This window comes from Pteropus vampyrus, unplaced genomic scaffold (assembly GCF_000151845.1).
Source record: "Pteropus vampyrus isolate Shadow unplaced genomic scaffold, Pvam_2.0 Scaffold38, whole genome shotgun sequence".
NCBI lineage: Eukaryota > Metazoa > Chordata > Mammalia > Chiroptera > Pteropodidae > Pteropus > Pteropus vampyrus.
Window position 1 is genome coordinate 9671552 of NW_011888819.1, and position 8904 is coordinate 9680455.

The 8904-nt window shown below is 37.9% G+C and overlaps 1 pseudogene; it reads right to left on the reverse strand.

The window, feature by feature from the left end:
* Window positions 1-5088: 5088 nt before the first annotated feature.
* LOC105290839 lies at window positions 5089-5758 on the reverse strand (annotated as a pseudogene).
* Window positions 5759-8904: the final 3146 nt, after the last annotated feature.

Here is an 8904-nt window from a genome sequence, read left to right on the forward strand (position 1 = left end):
GCCAATTTTGAGGAAATCCACTTGTACAGCGTTTACACTTACTAGAATTTGTGCTACCCAAATTCCCCCTATTAATAGGATCGTTCCTAAGAAACCAATTACCCCTAAACACATGCCACATCCTCGTTCTTGACGATGCATTCCTTGAAGCTTCTGTTCCCATCTCCGGACCTTGTCACGCAGTAGGGTAGAAAGAGGATGCGGCACTTCTCTATGCTGCACGTTCTTTCATTTGACACTCCTCTGTAGCACCTCTCCATATTATATATTCATGAGTATATATTCTATTTCCTCTTTTATATTATAAACTTTGAGGGCAGGCAGAACCTGTCACCTATGTTGTAGTATTCAGCAAGACTGAAGCTTAAGAATCACCTAGAATCACATGAGCAAGTCTCCGAAAAAAGAAAGTGATAGTTCATTATGTTTATATTCTCTGCCATAATTTGATCTCTGAAAGTAGTGAACCCCCACTGTTTTATCATTATTATTCAGTATCTATACTCACATTGCAGACGCTATTAGAGAAAGAATCCAAAAAATTCGTTCTAGCTGTATACAGTGGAAAAGATTTAAAATTTAGATTCAGAGACTTTGGATTCAAATATTGGCTTTGCTCCTTTCTGGTAGTTGTGACCTTGGGCCTTTGTTTCTTCAAACCAGGCTAGGTCACAAAATTTGTGAGATTCTGAACGTTATGTGTGAAAAGAACTTGTAAGCTCTACCACACAATAAGTGCTACTATTTAGTAAAAGCTACAGTTGATCGAACTCTCGACTATGCTGCAGAATACTGTTCTAAAGTTTCACATGTCTCAACTCATTATTCCTCATGACACTCTTAAGGGGCCAAGGTTATTACTAAACCCATTTTTTCAGATGAGAAAATGGAGGAGAGATTAAATAACTTGTTTAGCTAAGGTCACACACAGAATAAATGACAGAGCCAGGACTTGAACCCAGGTAATTTGACAATATAGTCTCAGCTTTTAACCACTATGCTCTGTTAGCACTCTGTAAAGTTGACATTATTAAAATATTCTGAGCACACGTGTTAATATATAAAATATTTGCTAGGCACTGTGCTAAATACCGACAGTACTAAAAGAAAAGGGCAGGGTTGGTCAAGGTCTTTTAAACATCTGTGCAGGTAAAGAATTTTTTTCTTTAAATGAAGACAAAAAAATCTCATGCTTGAACAATTGTGATGATAATTAGCATGCATGAATTCACAGGTAACGAGTCAACATAATAATATAGATTGACACATATTTTATTCCATAAGTATTCTATTAGTAAATATTCTTTATTAACTGAGCCATATTTTTTTCAGAAAAATAACTTTCTGCTTTAATATTCCAAAGAGATTAATTTTCTTTCAAAGAGATCATTATTTTAGTTTTCTTTCTTAATATTTGTGGATTTTCAAACACATCCTTTAATCATGAAGACCTTAGCTAATGGATACCATTTTTATTTTCAATTTAGTGAACAGAGTGACTTTTACTTAAAAAATTCTAAAATAAATGTGCAGGTGGGTTTATAACTATACATTTTTATGACTATAGTGCCATGGAAACTGGATTTCTACAGCTTTATAGAACATCTCATCTTAGCTGCCTAATGGAAGTATGATTTTGGAATAGTTAAAAGAATTTTCTTCAGTTCCATGTCATACAAATTTAATCTTTCCTTGCATGAATTTTCCTGAGACACAACAGATGATTATGCAAGGCCATTTATGTAAGTGAATTGCTCAGTGATATTATCAGCCAAAATTGTAGGTTGAGGTCAAGTGATGTCAAGTCATTATTTAAAGAAACAAAGACAAAGGGAAAAGACAAATTATAGAGGAGAAATTTAATACATTTTGGCAACATAAGTAGGAAGGTCAGTAAAGGACAAGAAGCTAGAGTGATGTCATTATAACTGGCTTCAGTTCAGAAGTGGCAGGGTGGCAGTTAGCCAAAAAGGCACTTTGATGTTGTTTGTTTATATATTGCTATTTAGCTATCCATATCCAGAAGTGGAGATTACAGAAGATAATTTTATGGTGGAGGATTGAATATTGTGGTTACTGCATAATTTTAAACTTTGTTTCTAAAATACAATCACTATATCTTATTTAGAACTTTCATTTTTAAGATGTATTTCTTCCACACACACACAGATCTGCAAGCCCTCTACAATCTAGACAGTTTCAACTGCTGTACAGGTAATTGTTTGATGTAGTGATCTGGATATAGATTTTTAGCTCAGACAAAGCATTTAAAAAAGAGTCCCATGATCTGTTAAAACTATGAAATAATCAGATCTCTGCAGCCTTCTGTCCTGCTTCATGTGTGGTATTTATGTCATGCCTATAAAGAGGGAGAAAGGAGTCGGTTGGAAGAATATATGTTTTTCCAGTTTCTCATTAGCTTGCATTATGCACCTTTTCCCTGAGCAGATGATGGCCACCTAAATAGCTCTTACTCTATTGGCTAAATAACTTGTATTAAGGTGAAATTTTTGTTGCATGCAGATGTTGTAAAGGAAACCTGTCCAATAGAAATATAATGTAAGCCACTAATATGAGCCACATGTTATTTTACACTCTCAAGTAGCCATATTAAAAAAAGTTAAAATTAAGTTAAGGATATATATATATTTTAATGCAATATACCCAAAGTATTATTATTTAAACATGTAATCAAAAACAGCCCCAATGCTGCAGCTGGTTTTGAGGCTACAACTGACACTGCCTAACTCCTCTTCTACCCAGTAGATTGGGTGTAGATTATCTTCACCCTTGGTTATCACTTTTGTTAGTCTATGAGGCTTATCTAGTGGGTGATCCTGCCCATGTTTTTCTCAGGCTATGCAGCAGCCTAACAACTTGCTGTCAAATCTGGGCAGAGGCATCCACTTGGTCTTTCTCACTGATGGCTCTTACCTCCAAGGGCCGAGACAACTACCTGGGAGATGGGGTTTGCTAACTATCAAGTATTTCTATGTAGCATGGAGAACAGAGGAGATGATTACTGGTTTGTTCGATGGCTTCATTGTACCCATTGTAAACTGGACCTAGAGAATCAATTTATTACCATGTGCCTCCACTCTGACATGGAGTCCTGGATGACTCTGGTTCCTGAATAATAAATATGACCTTGAAATTTCTGAGTATTCTCTTTCTCTAGTGTGTGATTACCTGAGTAAATGGCCATAGGTTTCCATAAAAAAGGACTGGTTGAATTATTAGCATATAATATTGCCTTGGTATTACATGGTGATGCCTCATGGATTCCTTACCTTTTCTTCAGTATTGGAGGCCTATAGAGGAGATTGGGGTAGATCTTGAGAGGGACATGTGTTATACTGAAAGGCAGAAGTCACTGCAACATTTTCTTTTTTTCTTTTTTCTTTTTTTTTAGAAAAGGCAATCCTTGGTTAACCTCACATTTTCAAGGACTTTGTCAGCTTACAATCCCTTATTTTTATTTAAAAAATTTTTTTTACACCTATAACACCTGGTCTTCCCAGGTGGTCTCCCATCCAAGTACTAACCAGGCCTGACCTTGTTTAGCTTCTGAGATCAGAGAGCAGAGATTCTTTATCTGCTGCCACAGGTTCTCTCTGGTTTTCACCTTTTACCTTCAATTGATGATTAATTATGTTCATCTTTTCATTGTTTTTCTCCAAAGAATTAGCCCTCAGGAATTAGCATTCCTTCTATAGTCTCTATAATTTTGTACTGCTTTCCTCAAATCTCTCAAGTGCTTGAGATATTACCTGTAGCAGTGCCTTCATTTCCTATCAGGTTCACTCTAGGTGAAAGTCTTAATAACTGCATTACTATGGTATGCTATGGGCTATTAACACTCCACCTATCACCAGTGATAGGGTTCTTATTGCTAGCCATTAGCAGATGATTTGGCTTCAAAATCCCATTTTAGAATCTGATTCTTAGGATGACTCCTGACTTCTACTGCTTTAGGTCAGTGTTCCCAGAAACAGACGTTGAGATGGAGACTTGCATGCAGTAATTTTGTTGGTGGATGCTCCCAGATTTTGAATTTGAATGCACTGAAAGCAGTAGTATTAGGCAGAAGAAGAGATGGAAACTGTCTTATAATTGCAATAAGAAGCTCAGGAGTTTATGGCTTTTTATAATTGTCCACAATTAGAGCATAGGGGACTGGTCCTTAAAGCCCCCTATCCCTCTCTCTTAACCAGTCATTGGATGTGGACTGCCCTTCGGCATAATCTTGGGTTAGGAGGCTCCCAGATTCTAGGAAAGAAACTCAGCTATGAGCTATTAGCAGCCTATACTCCCTGAAGCTGGGGTGTGAGTGACTTGGTCCAGAAGGATGCTTTACTATAAGGATGCTCTATAGGCATGCACACGGTGAAGTACAGTTTGAGTAGTCACAAATTGGGAAGCAGAAATGTAATTTTATGTTTTATAATATCTCATTTCCTCTCAAAAGAAAACACAGTTATTTTGAAAACAATAATTTCAAAAATTATCTCTGAATCTTTGGGCTGCGGTACACACCCTAAGTAAGTGACTGAGGTCTTCCTTAATTGTTCACTTATTAAATAAATAAATTGACTGTGGAATAGTGTTTTTCCACATTTCCATAAGAATAACTTGGAGTGTTGGAGATTAATTAGTTCCACTAATTAATACAGTGGACCAGGTATGGGTCAATGATTTGGAAATTTTTATTTTTATGAATACCTTCAGATGGTTGTTATGATCAAGAAAATTTGGGAAACACTGATTTGAAACATGCTTTTTTCAACTTCACGTGCAGATTTTAAGTCTTGAACTATCAATCCCAGAATGACCCACTGAAAAGTCTTATTCAGTCCAGTTTTAGAAAAGTAAAGTAAGTTTTCTGAGAATTTGGTTTGATAATTTCTCCTCTTTGGAAGCACAACAAATACTTTATTCTGGTTGTTCCTAGAAGGCACCGTTTATCGTTTCCATTTCTGGCCCAGCTCTTCTGGATCATGTTTTCTTTGGAGGGTCCACTTTCTTTGAGTTGAGGCATAGCAAAACAAACGTATCACTTAAAAAAACTAGTTCCTTATTAAAGGGCTGTTACCTTAAATAACTTTTGCTTGCTCTGTTTTGTTCCCTTCTTTCCTGAAACTTGTTAGAAGTTAGGGTGCTTTTCACCTTAAATTTCATATTGATTACTCTAGATATGCCAGCCTAGATCTCGTTTTTATGGGTTCAATTCCCTTTGATGTCCTGGGGATATCTCCTTCTCCAAGATCATTATCTTAGAAATGTAGACGATGATGAAGGAGATGGAAAAAATCACGGAAGATGTCTCAACCTTCTGACTGAGATCGCCATTGACCTTGAGACAGAGCTTCAGGTTATGAGGATCAGGGATCTTCTTTTTGGCCATGAACCTCTTGGCCAGAGTCCAGGGCAGTCCCTTCTTGCACTCATCCCGCATATCTCTGGCTGTCATGTCCAGGCAAAGGGCATAGCTGGCCACGTGGTCAAATGCCATGGCCTCCAGGACAGCACAGCAGCTCTTGCCCATCATCACTCCGTTTGAGCTCCTAGTACCGGCTATGGTTGTAGGCAGGCATGAGGACGGACAACCCTCAGGGCATAGGTGCTGGATGACTTCAGGATCAGCTTGCTTGGTACTGTGATCTCTACCTCTTCGGCTTGGTCTGCGTATTTCCTGCCCACTCCCACGATGATTCTTCCCCCACTTTCAGAACTGGGACTGTCACCTGGGGGCCGCCATGTCTTATTAAGTGCTCCTGGAGTCACGTAGATGCTGTCTGGCTCGTCACTCAACTTCTACAGCTACCCGGAGAGGACAAATTTACCTCGGACTGCTGGCCTATCCCCAAAGACCTGCCCCGCTTTGTGCTCTGCAGAGTACCCAGGAGTTGTGCGCTCTGGTTCCTGGAAGCCATTGCTAGGTGGCTGCCTCGTTGCTATCCAGCCTTAGGACAGTGGCCTGGTCCCCTGAGAAAGGTGGGGGCTCTATAATAATTCATTTTGCTCTCAGGTTTACTGAGGGTAGGTATCATCATCTCTTGCTTTTTAAACATATGTCTGTTAGTCTCATTTTTTCCTCATAATTTCTCAGTCTTTCAAATTTTCCTCCCACTCTGAAGGATTCTCTTCTCCACGTTCTCCTTCCCAAGAGGGTGTTTGGGTGTAGAAAGAAGCTTTTATTTCTTAATTCATTGGGGGAGGGGCATCTGGGCCATGGCTCTTATCCAGCTCACTCTCACTGATGTCCAGCCCACCTCACCTGGTCTTCAGCACCAGTCTATGCCCTTTGCAGAGTAGACTGGCCTGCCTGATCTATTATTGAGTATCCTGAGCTGATCTTCACTGTAGTCTGAATTGTCCCACTATGTTCTTGAGGTATGTTCTCTTGGTGACTTCTCACCACTGCTTTCAATTATGTGGTTGTCCTTGCTACCCTAAACTACTCTTTCTGCACCTGTCCTGCAGAACCATGCTCCCTTGCATGGCTGCCCTCAGGCTCTCTTGAATAACCACCTACCTCACTAATTGTTATTTTACATACTCATGCTGTGTATTGCGCCACACTCTCTATTGAGTTTCTTTAACTGACTAAAGATTTCCCAGTCTAGGCCCAGGGAATAGTCAGCTCCAGGATGTTTAGAGATATCCTTTCTCTCCCCACAATGTATCCAAGTGTGTTTCTGTCGGTCCCACAACCCTCCCACCCCAGGGGTCTTGATTCTAGGCTACCTTAGTCTCAATGTGTCAGTCAGAGTCTTGGAAGAGCCAGAGATGGCACACTCAAATTGGGCAATTTCAGAAAAGTGTATTGTGATCAACCAGATTGCCAAGCCATGCACTGACTCTGTCACCCTTTCTTTATTCTCATCTGGGATTAAGCAAAGTCCTTCTAATGGGTGTACATATTTCTTTTTCTTTTTTCATATTTACTTTTTCTGTCTTTAATCCATACTTATTGTTATTTATGTCATTCAAAAAACAAATCAGATTACTCTTTACTTAAGTCCTCTTGTTAGTTATGTTTTGATGATAAGATAAAGGCTATATGCCTTCCCAGGATATATGAAACTAACCATGAACTGGGATCAGTTTTGTTCCATTTTTTTTTGCTCCAAAACTTCTCTTTCTATATGTTCACCAGTATCTTTTTCTTTAATAATTCAGATTTTTCACAATTTCCTGAACATATTAGATTATTTTTGTGTCTTTTTTATTCACTTATGTTTTTGCCAGAATGCTCAATCTACCACCACCATCTTTCACAGTTAATTTTTTATACAATCTTCAAGACTCTAAATGTTATCTCCTTGGTGATGCTTTTCCCAAATTTCCCCCCGTGACAGTTTTTTCCTCAGTGCCTCTGTAGCATATTTTTGCTGTAGGTATTATTAATTCATCTTATAATTATGGTGGGATTGCATCAATGAGCATTTAACTTACACAAATTCATCTACATCTGTTTGCCAATGAAAGGAAGAATTTGAAAGGTGGGGCAAAAGTGTAGACTTTAGGCTGTGGATGCACTTGAAAATGAAACAGGCTATACATACCTAAATAAAGAAAGTTAAGGATTTTCTCTTTTTCTTCTTTGGCAAAGAAGAAAAATGTAGCTTTTATGCTACTGGCCAGGTGGATGATGATGGCTTCCTAAAAATAGCATAGGAATAAGTATTGTACTGAGAACAATTCAGAAACATTGATTAAAAGAGTTATAAAAAAAGATAAAAGTTGTCTCCATAAGATGAAAATGATTATAAGAGAAAGGAATGGCTGACAAGTTGATATTTTCATAAATTTGCTAAAGCTTTTCGAGTTGTAAAACATGTGCCATAATTTCTGAATATGATCTAAGGAAATATATTTTTACATTATCAAATATATAGCACATTTATATATATGTTACAGAGTAAAGTATATATAAAACCATGTGCACTCTATTTTACAGAGATCTTAAGGATTTTTATGGGTGACTTTGTAGTACACAATTTTAACTTATGCTATGACTTTAGAATTAATAAATCTTGTGTGTAAGTTGATATGTTAGTCTCAACATCTTTCCCTATTTTCTAATCCCCATGCCTTACTAAACCTACTATTCTTAACGGAGGAATAGCATATTCTTGGCAGGGAATACATATCAGAATCTCTAAGTGGAGACTTTTCAAAATACCCCAAATACCATGATTTCTCAAAGATTCTGATATATACCCTTAGAGGGTAAGGGAATGCTCACAGCAATCATTAACCGTGAAGAGACATATTACTGATGGAACAGTTGTTTTACATGTAAATCGTGTGCTGCAAAAAAAAAAAAAAAAAAAGCTGAGACTACAACATGACTGTGTAGAGACTAGAGCTTGTCCTTCACAATTCTCTTTCTCAGCATTAATCATGGTACCTAGCACAGAGGAAATATTCCATAGATTTATTAATTAATGTTCTTTGGATCTGTTTTTATCCTAGGGAAACAAACAAGAAGTCAAGGTGTGTTTATACAGTATAATGGCTAATTTTATATGCCAACTTGACTGGTTAACAGATGCTCGAATAGCTGGTAAACTATTATTTTTAGGTGTGTCTGTGAGGATGTTTCTAGAAGATATTAGTATTTGAATCAGGAGACTGAGTAAAGATCTGCCCTCACTACTGTTGGGGCCCCTGGACTTTTACCTTGTTCTACTCTTGGACATTGGAACCCCCTTCCCCCTGTTCTTGCTCCCTCAGGCTTTTGGCCTCAGACTGAATCATTCCACATGCTTTCTTGGTCTGTAGCTTGTAGATGGTAGATCATGGGAGTTTTGGGCTTCTATAACAGGTATAGTCAAATTTTATAATAAATATTCTCATGTATATGCCTGTATGTATCTTACTGGTTCTGTTTCCCTG